The sequence below is a fragment of the Hibiscus syriacus genome, unplaced genomic scaffold, assembly GCF_006381635.1.
Source record: "Hibiscus syriacus cultivar Baekdansim isolate YM2019G1 unplaced genomic scaffold, ASM638163v2 tig00109945_pilon, whole genome shotgun sequence".
NCBI classification, from domain to species: Eukaryota; Viridiplantae; Streptophyta; class Magnoliopsida; order Malvales; family Malvaceae; genus Hibiscus; species Hibiscus syriacus.
This window is the reverse complement of record NW_024062535.1, coordinates 3,165,634-3,182,529: the sequence shown is the minus strand read 5'-3', so window position 1 is coordinate 3,182,529 and position 16,896 is coordinate 3,165,634. Positions and strand designations below refer to the sequence as shown.

General features: G+C 36.3%; 1 pseudogene; it reads right to left on the bottom strand.

The window, feature by feature from the left end:
• The window catches only part of LOC120210925, a 116,697-nt pseudogene that overhangs the window by 92,823 nt on the left and 6,978 nt on the right, over nucleotides 1–16,896 (bottom strand).

Genomic DNA, 16,896 nt, shown 5'->3' with positions numbered 1-16,896 from the left:
ATAAAAAATAAAAAATAAACTGAGAATGAGTAAAGGTGGCATGGCATGTTACCTGCATCTTTCGGGGGATACAAGACTGCCATCAAGATAACATCTAAATAAGCTACCTCCAGAAAATGCTCTACTAATTGTATGAGTAATACAAAGAAAGTGACATTTCCCGCTGACTAGATTAACATGTGCATGAACACAAAGTTGTTTCAGATTGATAGACTGTGAAAGACATGAAAAATGTATCAGTAACTGCCTGAAATTAGCAGTGATGCACAAAGACATAAGAGAAAACAGGCAAGCCCTTTCTACTTGCTGCATTATTTATATAATGTAGGCATAACGAAAAATTTACTTCCAATTTTTGTATAAATAGTCACTTTGCCAACTATTTTTTTTAGTTCCAAACATTTCAATTTTCGATCAAAACAAACCCTGTTAGATAGAACCCGTTAATTAACTAACGGTCAACACATGTTATTCACATGGTGTTTTTATATGTGTTCAATTACTAGTGTGGCATGTTCCATGTCACACAAACTGGTGACATAATATGTGTCACATCATCAAATTGGTGACGTATCTTGTACCATGTCTGCAACTGAACTCATGTAAAAATATCACATCAACAACATATGTTGATTGTTAGTAAACTAACAATTTTCATTTAACAGAGGATGTTTTGACCAAAAATTGAAACTCTGCTAAATATTTGTGCAAACCTTGGGGAATAATTTATTACGTTGGAATAAGAAATAAGGTTTGAAAGAACCCCTAGACACAAATATGTTTTACCTCATATATAAGCTTGTCTTCTGATACTGATGCTGAGAAGCCTCTTCCATTTTCTGTGAGGAATTGAAAAGTCCCATTGTTCCATTACTGGGGAAGTTCTCCATCCTAAGCCAACATGAAAAAGAAAAACCCTTGAACAAATGCCAATGCACAGGTGTTTTAATTATGATTCCCTACAAATAATGATATAGGAATTCAAATCCGTAATAAATGAATGAAAAAGGGTCTTAAAGGACTTGTAACAATAAGAATATCAGAAGAAATTACTATGAACTATGTGTTATAACCATTTAAAAAAAATTAAATATTATTTAAAAAACGATTATGACTTAATTTTGGAAAAATGAATGATTTTGGATTAATTTGGATTAAATTGGATAGAGTCACCATTGACCTTTGGGTTAGGTAGGTCGAATACCTAAAAAATGCCTTTTAAAAAACAATTTTACGAAAAATCATTTTTTAAGACAAAAATAGTATGTGTTTACCAAAGATTTGATTTAATGGATTCGGTTGTCGGTTACGTGTGGGGAAGGGTAAGCACTCTCACAACACCCAAAACTGGTACAAAATCACTTACACGTTGTCGTAAATTGTGGAAATTACAAATCGAATATAAAGTTAAAATATGATCCGTTTATTGAAATGTAATTAATTTACTTTGAATTACATATTTATAGAAAATCCTTTTACACGATAAGAAATATTAAAATTTGCAATCCTCCGTCGGGAAAACTATTTCAACTATTCCTCATTTGTTAAAGAATGTTCCGTCCTCATTTATTTTAAAATTATGAATCGAATATAAATTGACTATCGACCTTTGCATAAATTAAATTGCTATATAAAAATACATTGAATCATAAAAAGATTTAATTAGTAAAATAAATTAAATTTATTTCAAGTCCCACTTTGTTCGAATGTCGTATCGGATTGTACCACTTCGATCAAGTGATACTCTCCACGTCCGTTCTACAAATACATGTTCTTGAAATATTCAAATAATATTAATATTTAAGGAAATATAATAGAAACAAATACAATGATAAATGTAAAATAAAATATTTACAACATAAAATAATTACATTTATTTAATATTATACCTAAAAATATACATGTTAAATATATACATTCATAAGGGATTAAAACAAAACAATAAAAAATTTAAAGGACCAAAATATGATTAACAGAAAATTAGGACCAAAATAGCAAAAAATAGAAACTTAAAAGACTAAAATAGCAAAAACAAAAACTTAAAGGACTAAAATAGTATAAACAGAAACTTAAAGGACTAAAATAGCAAAAATAGAAACTTAAAGGACCAAAATAGCATAAATAGAAACTTAAAGGACTAAAATAGAACAAATAAAAATTTAAAAGAATGAATCATAAATATACATAAACTAGAGCCAAAAATAAAAATATTAAACAGTACATGTACTAGAAATAAAAATAACCCATAAATATCATTAATGACTAAAATAAAATAAACCAGAAACATGGAGGATTAAATAATAATTAAACCTATATATTCATACCAAATCAGTGACCAAAACAAAAGATTCACAAATCTGAGGGCCAAATTCGAACATCAAACAAAATTACACAGCACATGTAATCAGTGACTAAAGTAAACTATTACAAATACCGTAGCCAAAATAAAAATCTAATGAAAATGTAATAATTAACCAAATAAGGACTGAAATGAACTAATAAAGAAAGTAGACTGCTTAAGTACAAATAAAATAAAGCACGATGACCCAGGCCTAAATACGAACATTTCAACATTTAAATATAAATAAGGATGAAATTAAAACTTAAATGAAACATAAGATCGAACTAAAAAGGAAATAACATTACATTGATGGTTAAAATGGAAAGGTTACAATGTATGGAGGACCTCTCCTGTAGATATTCCATACGTGAAAATTGCTTCCTGGATCCTCCTTAAAACGACACCGTTCTGAGTTATATATATAAGCTAAAAAAATGGGTCCAAACCGACCCACTTTCCTCATTTTCATCATTTCTCCATTTCATGAAAGAGATAGAAAAGAGAGAACTCTCTCAAAAGCTTCAACCGGAGGCTTCATTTCCAGAATCCGGTGACGCCTCCACCATGCCGGTCGCCATTGATCGGCGACAATCGCCATCCACCGACGTCGAAGAAGAGAGAGGAAGACTTTATTCGAATCGACTTATCGCCATGGATACGGGTCCGAGCTTAGTTTGGCTTAAAAATAGCTCAAACGTCATAGATCTATGAAGAAACCTTTCTTTTCTTCAGCTCTGGTGACCCTCGGCTCATCAGCGTTCGACCAAGGTATGAACCTTCTCCTTCTCTCATTTCTTTTTTCTCTGTTTCTTTTTCTTCTTTCCTTTTTTTCAAAAACCCGCCGAATACCCTTGACCTTCTCTTCCTTCTGTTTTTATTTTGATGCATGTGACTGTTGGATGTGAGTGTTGTTTCCCTTGTATTACCGAGAATATAGGGTATGAATGCCCTATTTTAGCTTGAGTGACAACCCCCGATTACATCGGATTTCCCTGGATATCATTAATGCTTCTCCATTTATTTTTAATTTTTCTGACTTGGATTTGATTTTTGGTTGACTAATGGTGATTGATGTGGTTACTGTTCGAGGGATGGGCTCTGATCTGCTTGAGAAGCACTCAGCGGCGGCTTGGGGGTCGACGACGGAACTCATGTGGCTGGGAGCTAGAAGGCCAAGAGGCGGTGATAGCTTGATATATTTAGGGTTTTAGACCCTAAATAGGTCAGGTAAGATCTGCTAAGTGGCTTGGTCGGTTCGGGTTTTAGTTCGGGTCAGCAGTTGGGTTTAGGATCCCCATTAGGCTGTATTAGGGTCTTGTAGTGGTTGTTGGGCTTCATGTAATGAGTTGGGGTTGCTAGGTTGTTGGGTTGGTGTACTGGGCCTATGGATGGCCTGCAAAATCCAATTGTAATAATAATAATAATAATAATAATAAATTAATAATATTTTTGGTAGACTCAGACAAAAATGGGTGTCTACAACTGCCCCTCTTTGCACATTCTTGTTTTAACAAGAATAGGGAAAAGATGAAAAAGACAACAAATTTTTGTCTAGTTCTCTTTTCTGATTTTGAAATTGGATATGTTTGGTATTGGGGACAACACAACTCATACGTGATGAAGAGTTCTGGTCGTCTAAGGGTGACACAACTCCTACGAGATGAGGAGATCTGATCGGGGGATGACACTGTTCCTATGTGATGAGGACGTCTTGGCCATCTTTAAGGAGGGTGATAACACGATTCCTACGTGATGAGGATGATTGTTTATCTAGGAGTCACACGGATACTACGTGATGAGGAGGTCTGGTCGGGGGATGACACGGTTCCTACGCGATGAGGACGACAAACCATCTTTAGGAATAAAGTTTCAAGGGAAACAGACTCAAAGATGATGCTTCAAGAGAACCTGTCTCAAGGGAGAAAATTCGTTTCAAGGGAAACAATCTCAAATATGTTTTCATGAAAAACTGTCTCAAGAGAAACAAAACATGGTTTCAAGAGAAACAGACTCAAAGATTTTTGTTTCAAGAGAAACTCTCTCAAGGATGATTTATGTTTCAAATGAAATAATTTCCAAATTTGGTGTTTTGAGGAAAATTGTCTCAAGTGAGATGAAATTTGTTTTGAGAGAAAATTGTCTCAAGCGAGACAACATTTTGTTTCAAGAGAAACAACATCAAAGGATACTGCTAATCTGCTTGTTCTTGTTGGTGGAGGAAATGCCTTCAGAAGATCTGATCATTCACATCAGGATGTTGAATCCCCTAAAGATGCCCCAACATTCGATGTTGAATCTCCAAAGATGCCCCATCATTCATCATTTCTTGCTTCAACACTGATTCTAAGCATGAGATTTGTGTCTGAGAGCCATATGTCAACTACTAAGATCCACTCCAGAGAGATTGTCTTGTTTGAAAAACATTTTTCTTCTTCTTTTATTTTCAAAAGTCTGAAAATATCAATTAAAAGGTTATTTTGAAAAATGTTTAATCAAAGATTTGAAAATATTGCCCCTTTCTAGGTTTTACAACTGAGGTAAATCATAAAACAAGAGTTCATTGGATATCAAAGAATTATTTACACTTTTAATCCTTAAATAAATTATATCTATTTGACAAGTGTCAAGATCAATGCTATCTTTGTGGTATGGTTAAGTAAGGAAAAGATAAAAAAAGTCTCAGGTTATTGTCTTAGGTCAAAGGTTTGGGTATTCTTATTTCTTTGATGTTCAATGATCTGATGGAGTAGCTTCTATGCTCATTTATTGGAAGTGTTATCCAACTCCTAGCTCTCATGATCACACTCAGGTTGTGCAATGTTTTATCAAGAGATTTGTGCGATCGCCTCCTATGCAATAGTTGTACAGTCTTTATATTCGAGCCGTATTTTCAGGTTTTCAACTCGAATCCTCCTTTGGTTTCAAGACGTTATTTAAAATTTACGTTTTGAACCCCTTTATTATTTTTTCTCTATCGTGCATTAAAAATTTTAGAAAACCTTTTGTAAATAAAAGATTAATCCTGATGGGCAAGATGAAATCTAAAGATAGTCTCTTTTGTTTAGAAATCCATGTATGATTAGAATGAACTTTTAAGGAATGTAATGTAGGCCATGGTTCACGGTTATGAAAGAAAGGGATAAATAGGCCCAAACACGTGTTTAATGGTTATTAAACCAATGATCAATTCATTATGATGATTTCAATCTTGTCTTGCTCGATTTGAATCTGCTCGTATGAGTCTTTTATTTTCTCTTGATGTTCTTAGATCTTCTGGTGAACTGATTCTAAAATGATTGGGCTTGATTAATCTTATGGTTTGAAGCTTAATGCATCCTTTGACTCGAGGACTCTTTGCATGTGTTTCTTGTCCCTTTTTCTTTGTTTAATTTCTCTTTGTTTTTTCTTCTTATTTGATTTGATTTGATCTTCACACTTTGCATTCGGTTCACCATTCAGTATCTTATCTGGATTGATGTCTTCACTCATGCGAGCAGATTTCCTTCACCTTGCCCCCGGTGTGGAGGGTGATTCTTGGTTAGGGTTGAATCAGAAGAAAATATAACTCAGGCTCAAATTGGGACACGAGGGATATGTATTTTCTCCTTTTGTGAAGGTATAATGAAAGAATGTCGTTCATCATTTCATACATAGAAATCCTTGAAAAAGAGGTATCCCAGGGGGATAAATTTTCAGGATTAATTTTATTCACATGAAAACCATATAATTAATGCATGATAGAATTATGTTGAATTAATTCTCCTTTTTCTGCTTCTTACTCTCAGCATGTCTCAATCGTTCAGGCTCATCTTCCAGAAGTTGAGTCGAGATGCTCCATGTTATGTCTTCTTATAGGAAGGTTCACGTTTAAGTGAACATCATGTACTCAATGCCTTCAGGTTTTATTGGTAGAAAAAATGTTGGTTTTGAGTCTAAGAAGATGATGGTGTGATTTTATTGGCTCAAGGAAAGGTATGTGTATGACTTTTGGGTCTAAAAAAGATAAAGGTAATATTTCAAAGTCTCAAAGATGGATAATGCCAAAATTTGGTCTTTTGGTAGTGACCATCAATTATTTCTGGTAAAGAATTGAGATATTTTATTTTAGGGTTTTAGACATGATAAGAAAGGTTTAATATTGCCATATGTCAAAAAATCTATAATTCTTGAAGAATTAAAAGAATCTGTAATTCATTTGATATTCAAAGAACTAAAGATTAAAACTCGTTCAATTATTCAACCTAGAAGGTAGCATAAATTAAGTCATCAAAAGACATATTTAAGCAAATATTAAAGACAGAATAAAAATGAGTTCAAACAAAACAATGCTCTCAATGCAAATGGTAGATGCAATACACCCCATCCTTCTTCGATTATTCATGCCCCTAAATCTATCAGGTTATGGATCTTGAGCTTCAATGCCTTACAGTTTTCAGTGGAATGTCTGGAGCTTCCTATACAACTTCAACATCATAACCCTTAAGATATGGGACTCTTTTCTCATATCATCTTGGAAGGCTCAACCTTGGAACCAGCCAAACAAGCTCTCATCGTACTGATTTCAGCTTCTTGCTTCTATTCTCAATGTGGTCACGTGATCAGGATCACTTCTATCGAATTCTCCATAAATTGATCCCATGTTTTTATGAATGATGCATGTGAAAATGTTTGAAGGAATGCTATGCAAAATGCAATCATGCAAATGCAGATGCAAAAATGTTGATCCCAACGATGAATATCGTACAACAATTTTCACTAGAGATAAAAGTCTTCACATTACAAGACAATCCATTTTACAAACATGCTTTCACTTAGATATTGAGTCTGGAGTGGATCATTCTTTGTCTAAGATCTTCGTCCTTGAAAATGATGTCCCTTAAGCGCTCTGTAACCTACCTCTATTAATGCTCCGATGGTGCTGAAGTCAGTGCGTTGCTCCTTGGTGGTTAGCGATGGAACGATCGTAGATAAGGATCTACTACTGGATTACTCCTCGGATCAATGGATAATCATTTCAGTCTCGAATGCTGCACGATCTTCGGGCAAGTCTCGCTCTTGTATTCTGAACTTTTTTTAGCCATCTGTGCATGTCTGTGTACGCGATTGCTTGATTGAAAACTTTTATCTCTTCTTGTGAAAATTTTCTCTTGAATATCCCCTTATGGATCAACACTCTTGTATTATGTCATTAAGATGCAATGCAATGCAAAGAGGATGAAAAATGACAAAAACAAAAGAAAAGAAATAAGTTAGTACATGTAAGATAATTAATACGGATAAAATGTTATTCAGAGATAAATATAACACCTACCCTGTCATAATATCTACCCGAACATACTTACAATAGATAATAATCCTACCCCAACAAGCTTTCTACTCAAAACTGATTATTTCAAGAAAATAATCCTAATTGCATGGTATCTAGTTCGCATACTTTTATTCGAAAAGAAAATATATTCTATGGACTTAAAGAAAAAGATAAGGGTTTAGAAACGCTCCTCCTTTGTGTACACTTAGTTTGGGTACCTACTGACAGACAGAGGTTTGGTATGTCTATACCTAGAGTGACCGCTCAATGGTTCACTATATGTATGGTTTCGGCTCTAACAGGAAAAGGGTACTCGAATTGTCCCTGATGTTAGTGCCCCCTTAGGCTACCAGACTCTCGATCCCCACCCATTACAGGTTTCAAACGGAATGAGTTCAATTTGAGGGGATTCACTGCCTAATACCCATACGAGGAATAAATCCATACGAATGTATAAGGTATGTATCCAATGGGTTATTTGCTAAAACTCATACAAAAAATAAATCCTTACGATTGTAAATCATTCATCCCGACTAATTTGGATCAAATCTCGGGTCTAGAGCTTATGTTATGCAAATGCATGTGATGTGTGTGAGGAGGAATGTACAAACCTTCGACTCAAAAAATGAACAAATAAAAACTCTCAACAAAAACTTGGACAGAGCTAAAAGAAAAAATTAAAATGTTAGTATGACAATTAAAAATATAGAAATTAAAACTTCAATAAATGGATCATAAGTTAACTAAAGACTCGAGCTCATAATTTCCACCACTACGACAATGTGTAAGCGACTTACAACCTGACTCTCTAAAAAATTCTCTGGCAGAGTCGCCAAGCTGTCATAACCATTTAAAAAAAATTAAATATTATTTAAAAAATGATTATGACTTTATTTTGGAAAAATGGATGATTTTGGATTAAATTGGATAGAATCGCATTGACCTTTGGATTAGGTAGGTCGAATACCTAAAAAACACCTTTTAAAAAACAATTTTAAGAAAAAGCATTTTTTAAGACCAAATGGTTTGTGTTTACCAAAGATTCGATTTAATGGATTTGGGAGTCAATTACGTGCGGGGAAGGGTAAGTACCCCACAACGCCCAAAACTGGTACTGAATCGATTGCATGTTGTTGTAAATGTTGGAAATTACAAATTGAATATAAAGTTAAAATATGATCCGTTTATTGAAATGTAATTAATTAAATTTGAGTTACTTATTTATAGAAAATCCTTTTACACGATAAGAAATATTAAAATTTGCAATCCTCTGTCAGGAAAGCTATTTCAACTATTTCTCATTTGTTAAAGAATGTCCCATCCTCATTTATTTTAAAAATACGAATCAAATATAAATTGACTATTGACCTTTGCATAAATTAAGTTGCTATATAAAAATAAATTAAATCATAAAAGATTTAATTAGTAAAATAAATTAAATTTATTTCAAATCCCACTTTGTTTGAATGTCGTATCGGATTGTACCACTTCGATCAAGTGATACTCTCCAAGCCCGTTCTACAAATATGTATTCTTGAAATATTCGAATAATATTAATATTTAAGGAAATATAATAGAAACAAATACGATGATAAATGTAAAATAAAATATTTACAACATAAAATAATAACATTTATTTAATTTATACCTAAAAATATACAACATGTTAAATATATACATTCAAAAGGGACTAAAAAAGAACAATAAAAAATTTAAAGGACCAAAATATAATTAACAGAAACTTGAGGACCAAAATAGAAAAAAGTATAAACTTAAAGGACTAAAATAGAAAAAACAAAAACTTAAAGGACTAAAATAGAAAAATATAAACTTAAAAGACTAAAATAGTATAAACAAAAAATTAAAAGACTAAAATAGCAAAAACAAAAACTTAAAGGACCAAAATAGCACAAATAAACACTTAAAAGACTAAAATAGAACAAATAAAAATTTAAAAGACCGAATCATAAATATACATAAACTAGAGCCAAAACCAAAAATATTAAACAGTCCAGGTAGTATAAATAAAAATAACCCATAAATATCATTAAGGACTAAAATAAAATAAACCAGAAACATGGAGGATTAAATAATAATTAAACCTATACATTCATACCAAATTAGTGACCAAAACAAAAGATGCAAAAATCTGAGGGCCAAATTCGAACATCAGCCAAAATCACACAACACATGTAATCAGTGACTAAAATAAAACTATTACAAATACCATAGCCAAAATAAAAAAACTAATGAAAATGTAACAACTAACCAAATAAGGACTGAACTGAACTAATAAAGAACGTAGTCTGCTTAAGTACAAATAAAATAAAGCACGATGACCCAGGCCTAAATACGAACATTTCAGCATTTAAATATAAATAAGGTTACAATGTATGGAGACCTCTCCTGTACATATTCCATACGTGAAAATTGCTTCCTGGATCCTCCTTAAAACGACGTCGTTCCGAGTTATATATATAAGCTAAAAGATGGGTCCAAACCGACCCACTTTCCTTATTTTCATCCTTTCCCCATTTTCTAAAAGAGAAAACTCTCTCAAAAGTTTCAACCAGAGGCTTCGTTTCCAGAATCTAGCGAGGCCTCGGCCGTGCCAACCGCCATTGATCGGCGACGATTGCCGTCTGTCGACGTCGGAGAAGAGAGAGGAAGATGCTATTCGAAGTGTCTTCTCGCCATGGATGTGGGTCTGAGCTTAGTTTGGCCTAAAATGGCTCAAACGTTATAGATCTATGAAGAAACCTTTCGTTTTCTTCGGCTCCGGCGACCCTTGGCTCATCGGCGTTCGACCGAGTTATGAACGTTCTATTTCTCTCCTTTTTTTCTTTGTTTCTTTTTCTTCTCTCCTTTTTTTCAAAAACCCCTTGAATACCGCCTTGATATTCTCTTCCTTCTGTTTTTATTTTGATGCATGTGTGATTGGTGGATGTGAGTGTTGATGTCCTTGTATTATCGAGAATATAGGGTATGAATGCCTTATTTTAGCTTGATTGACAACCCCCGATTACCTCGGGATTTCCTTGGATATCATTGATGATTCTCCAATTATTTTTTTATTTTTTTAACTTGGATTTGATTTTCTTCTGGCTAATGGTGATCGATGTGGTCATTATTCGAGGGATGGGCTCTGATCGACTCGGGAAGCACATGGCGACGGCTTGGGGGTCAACGACAACACTTACAAGGCTGGGAGCTGGAAGGCCAAGAGGTTGCGGCGGCTTGATGGCTTGATACATTTAGGGTTTTAGACCCTAAATAGGTTAAGTCAGATCTGCTGAGTGGCTGGGCTGGTTCGGGTTTCAGTTCGGGTCAACAGTTGGGTTCAGGATCCCCATTGGGCCGTATTAGGGTCTTGTAGTGGCTGTTGGGCTTCATGTAATGGGTTGGGCTGCGGGGTTGTTGGGCTGGTGTACTGGGCCTATGGGTGGCCTGTAAAATGCAATTGTATTAATAATAATAATAATAATAATAATAAATTAATAATATTTTTGCTAGATCCGGACAAAAACGGGTGTCTACACTATGCTCACAAGGCGACAAAAAGGACTTAGAGAGTCATTTCCATTGAGATCAAAGAATAAAATTGGTCCCTTCTCATTTAGCATCGATAAAACAGTAGTCAATAATAATGAGCAGTATTGTTGTTGAGTCCCCAATATCCTGAATCAATTGTGCTATTTTCATAATGACACTTTCATCACCTTCTTGGACAAACCAATCAAGAAGAAAATTAAGCATTCCTGCCACAATGCACGATGCTCGATTCGAAAGGGAATCTCTAAGCAGTTGTTGAAACAAACCGAGACCATAATGCCGCAAAGATTCACTGCTATGGCCAATCACAAAGTTGCATGTAATGACATCAAATTTAAACGACAGCCAGTTATAGTACAAATCATCTATCAATAGGAGATTTCGTAACAACCAGGAAAATGAATTACTAACCTTCTGCAAAACACTCAAAAACAGTTTGATCACATCTTCATTCTGAATCCAAGTATAGAAATGTATATGAGAAGAAAGGCGGTGGTAGTATGGGGAAAATGACAAAAGATTACATAATTTAGTTCACAGGCAAGGGCATAACAATGTATCAAAGAGGCTTTTCAGAAGATAAAATCACCTTTATATGAGAGCTTTCTTTTATATCAAACTTTCCATCAACTAACATATCAAGAAGTGCATTCAAAAGTTGTTCACTTGGTTGCCATTGACACACGTCTAACTGCAAACTTTGCAACGTCTGATAACCCTTGCCAGCAAGAGCTCTTAAAGCTGCCTGCTAAATTAATTAATAAAGCATTCAATTATTCCAAAAAGAACTAATGAACATGGAAACAAAGAAAAAAAAAGAATGAAAATTACCTTTGAGGCATCATTCCTTGCAAGCAAATAGGTAAGGGTTTGTAAAACAACCAAAACCAAACTTTCTCTATTTTCCTCTTGATCAAGATCACCATTCAGTAAAGAGACATGTAAAAAGAATCCTCCATGTAAGGTATGGCTCATAAATATACCGGTAAAGAGGACAGGGGATGGGGGTGCAGAGTGAGCGAAGCGAACATCAACTGTCCTTACAAAGAAAGTCTCGTAGAGGGGGTTACGATTATGTGGGTTGGGGGTGCGGGGGTTGTGCCCCCTTGGTACGGTACAGGGTTAATTTTATAATTATGTACCAAGGTTTTCTATTATAAATAGAGATGTAACCTAAACCTAGAAGAATGGAATAAAAATTTTCTAGCGCCGCCTAGGCACCGAGGACGTAAGCACATTGCCGAACCTCGTTAAAATTCTCGTGTTCTTTCGTTTACTTTGCCCAATTTATCAACAATTGGTATCAGATGTCAGGAGAAAAATACGAAGTCGCGAAATTCGATGGTCTGGGTAACTTCGGATTATGGCAAACGAGGGTGAAGGATCTGTTGGCGCAACAGGGGATCCTGAAGGCTTTGCGACCTACAAAGCCAGCGTCGATAGAGGAGGAAGATTAGGAAGAATTACAACAACGAGCGGCAGGAACCATACGATTATGCTTGGAGGACGAGGTTATGTATCACGTCATGCATCTATCGTCTCCAGACGAAATTTGGAGGAGGTTGGAAAGTCAGTTTATGTCCAAATCCTTAACGACAAAACTGTATCTAAAGCAGCGGCTGTATGGGCTGAAGATGCAGGACGATCATGATTTGGCGCAACACGTGAATGTCTTCAATCAAATCGTTTCTGATTTGACTCGGCTTGATGTAAAAATTGAGGATGAAAACAGAGCGATGATTTTGTTGTGTTCGTTACCTCCCTCTTACGAACACATGGTGACTACTCTTACATATGGGAAAGTGACTATCAACGTTGAGGAGATTACTGCAGCCTTGTTGGCTCACAACCAGCGAAAGCAGAATGCAGGGGAAACCTCTCAAGTCGATAGCTTATATGTCAAGGGTAATCGAGACTGTGGACGGAAGCCAGAGAAGACAGGGTCTGACAAGCGGAATTCCAGATCCAAATCTTAGGATAAGAAGACAATTAACTATTACAAGTGCAAGGAGGCGGGACATATGAAGCGAGACTATCTGAAGTTGAAAAAGCAGACTGATGAGAAGCGTGATGTTTTATCCAAGTCTGTGAACGTGGTCGAGGATGACAATTCTGATTGCAGTGAGGGTGATATGCTTTCTATTTCAACGACTCAATTGACGAATGCGTGGATTCTTGATTCTGGATGTTCTTATCACATCATGCCAAATAAGGAATGGTTTTCGACATACAGGTCGGTTAATTCTGGTTCTGTTTATTGGGTGATGATCGATGTTGTAATATTGTTGGTATTGGTGATGTCAGAATTAAGATGTATGATGGCTCTGTTCGGACGTTGAGTGGTGTTCGACATATCCCAGATTTGAAGAAGAATTTGATTTCTTTGGGCACTTTGCACAAGAATAGTTTTATCCCTAAGGCTGATGAGGATAGGGAAACCATTTGGATTGTTAAAGGTGCTTTGACTGTGATGAAAGGAAAGATGACTGCAGGAAATATTTATAGATTGTTAGGGAGTACCGTTGCAGGTGGAGTTCATTCTGTTGAGTCCTGTGATAATACTACAAAACTGTGGCATATGCGTCTTGCTCATCTTAGTGAACGTGGTATGAAAAAATTACACAAAATAAATCTGTTGCATGGTGTCAAAAGCTGTAAGCTCGATTTTTGCAAGTATTGTGTTCTTGGTAAACAGACTAAAGTCCGTTTCAAGACTGCGAGGCACACAACTCAAGGGATTCTTGATTATGTGCATTGTGATGTATGGGGGCCTTCCACGACATCGTCTTTGGGTGGATCTGGGTATTATGTTACTTTTATTGATGATTTTTCACGGAAAGTTTTGGTGTATTTTTTGAAACAGAAATCTGAAGTTTTTGAGGAAGTTCAAGCTTTCCACAGCTGAGGTAGAAAACCAAACAGGACGAAAAATCAAGTGTTTGCGGTCTGACAATGGTACGGAGTACACAGATTCACATTTCTTACACTTCTGTAAGGAGCACGGGATTAAGAGACATTTTACAGTGCGCAAGACACCACAACAGAATGGTGTTGCGGAACGGATAAACAGGTCATTGAATGAAAGAGCCAGATGTTTGCGGTTGAATGCGGGGCTTCCCAAACACTTATGGGCCGAGGCTGTTAACATGGCGTGTTATCTTATCAACAGATCGCCAAGGGCATCATTGGCTGGGAAAGTTGTAGAAGAGGTATGGACTGGTCATGATGTTAGTTTTGATAACTTACGGATTTTGGTTGTCCTGCTTATGTGCATGTACATGCTGATGAGAGATCCAAACTTGATGCAAAATCGAAGGAGTGCATTTTTCTGGGTTACAAGAAAGGTGTCAAAGGATTCAAGTTCTGGGATCCAGTTGCGAAGAAAATTGTGATCAGTAGAGATGTTGTTTTTGTTGAACAATCCATGTTGCAACAGAAGAAAGACACGACAGTGGTGGATTTCGAGCAGTTTCCAGTTGAGAAACCAGAAACATCTCAACTGACTTCTGGTGGTTCCACTACGGATGATTTGCAGGATTATAGTCTCGCCAGAGACAGGGTGAGACGAACGAATATAAAGCCTCCGAGTAGATTGGGTTTTGAAGACTTGGTCTCTTTTGCACTTATTGTTAGCAGTGATGATCCGATTACTTTTCATGATGCTGTTACTAGTCAGGAAAACGACAAGTGGATGGCAGCCATGGTTGAGGAGATGGATTCTTTGAATCACAATCGTACATGGGAGTTGGTTTCCCTTCCTGAGGGTAAAAAGCCGATTGGTTGCAAATGGGTGTATAAGAAGAAACCAGTAGTAACAGAAAAAGAGGGGGAGAAGTTCAAGGCTCGTTTGGTAGCAAAGGGTTTTTCACAGCAGAAAGGAGTTGATTATGATGAAATCTTTTCTCCTGTGGTCAGACATAGTTCAATCCGAGCAGTACTTGCATTGGTGGCCAGTTGGGATTTGCATTTAGAGCAGATGGATGTTAAAACTGCTTTTTTGCATGGTGATTTAGAGGAGCAGATCTACATGCGGCAACCTGAAGGTTTCACTCAACCTGGAAACGAGCATTTAGTTTGCAGATTGAATAAATCTTTGTACGGGTTGAAACAGTCTCCGAGACAGTGGTATAAACGGTTTGACTCCTATATGATCAAGATTGGCTACAACCGATGTGAGTATGATTGTTGTGTCTATGTTAAGAGCCTTGATGATGGTTCTTTTATTTTTCTATTACTGTATGTTGATGATATGTTGATTGCTGTGAAGAACATGGATGATGTTATCGGTTTGAAAACTTTATTGAGTCAGGAATTTGATATGAAAGATTTAGGTGCTGCAAAGAAAATTCTTGGAATGGAAATTTGCAGGGACAGAGACTCAAGGAGATTGTGGCTATCTCAACGGGTTATGTTGAAAAAATGCTAGAAAGGTTTGCGATGAGCAGCGCAAAACCAGTTAGCACTCCATTGGTGAACCACTTTAAGCTCTCATCAGAACAGTGCCCTAAGACAGATAAGGAAGCTGAAGATATGGCAAAGGTTCCGTATTCTAATGCTGTTGGCTGCTTGATGTATGCAATGGTATGTACTCATCCTGATTTAGCTCATGCTGTTAGTCAAGTTTGTAAGTACATGTCTAAACCTGGTAAGCAAATTGGGAAGCAGTCAAGTGGATCTTTCGGTACTTAAAGGGTACTGTGGGACATGGAATTGTTTTTGGTAGTCAACGAGATAATCCTTTGGTTGTAGGATATGTGGATTCAGACTATGCAGGTGACTTGGATAATAGAAGATCTACGATAGGGTATGTTTTTACTCTTGGTGGAGGACCTATTTGTTGGAAGTCTTCTGTTCAATCTGTTGTGGCACTATCTACAACTGAAGCTGAGTACATAGCAGCGGCTGAAGCTGTAAAAGAAGCTTTATGGCTCACTGGTTTAGTGAAGGAGTTGGGTGTTCAGCAAGGTGGAGTTCAGCTGCTCTCCGACATTCAAAGTGCTATTCACTTAGCTAAGAATCAGGTATATCGTGCTAGAACTAAGCACATTGATGTACGTTTTCACAAGATCAGAGAGTTGGTTGCATCTGAAGAGATTTTGTTTCAGAAGGTACACACTGATGAGAATGCCGCTGATATGTTCACCAAGCCAGTTACGACAAACAAGTTCAAGCATTGCTTGGACTTGTTGAATGTTTCAAGTTGTTAAAGAACTAAGGTAACCCAACCCACATTGAATGTTTCCTAAGGGGCAGGATATTCGCCAAGGTGGATATTTGTAAGGTATGGCTCATAAATATACCGGTAAAGAGGACAGGGGATGGGGGTGCGGAGTGAGCGAAGCGAACATCAACTGTCCTTACAAAGAAAGTCTCGTAGAGGGGGTTACGATTATGTGGGTTGGGGGTGCGGGGGCTGTGCCCCCTTGGTACGGTACATGGTTAATTTTGTAATTATGTACCAGGGTTTTCTATTATAAATAGATATATAACCTAAACCTAGAAGAATGAAATAAAAATTTTCTAGCGCCGCCTAGGCACCGAGGACGTAAGCACATTGCCGAACCTCGTTAAAATTCTCGTGTTCTTTCGTTTACTTTGCCCAATTTATCAACAATTGGTATCAGATGTCAGGAGAAAAATACGAAGTCGCGAAATTCGATGGTCTGGGTAACTTCGGATTATGGCAAACGAGGGT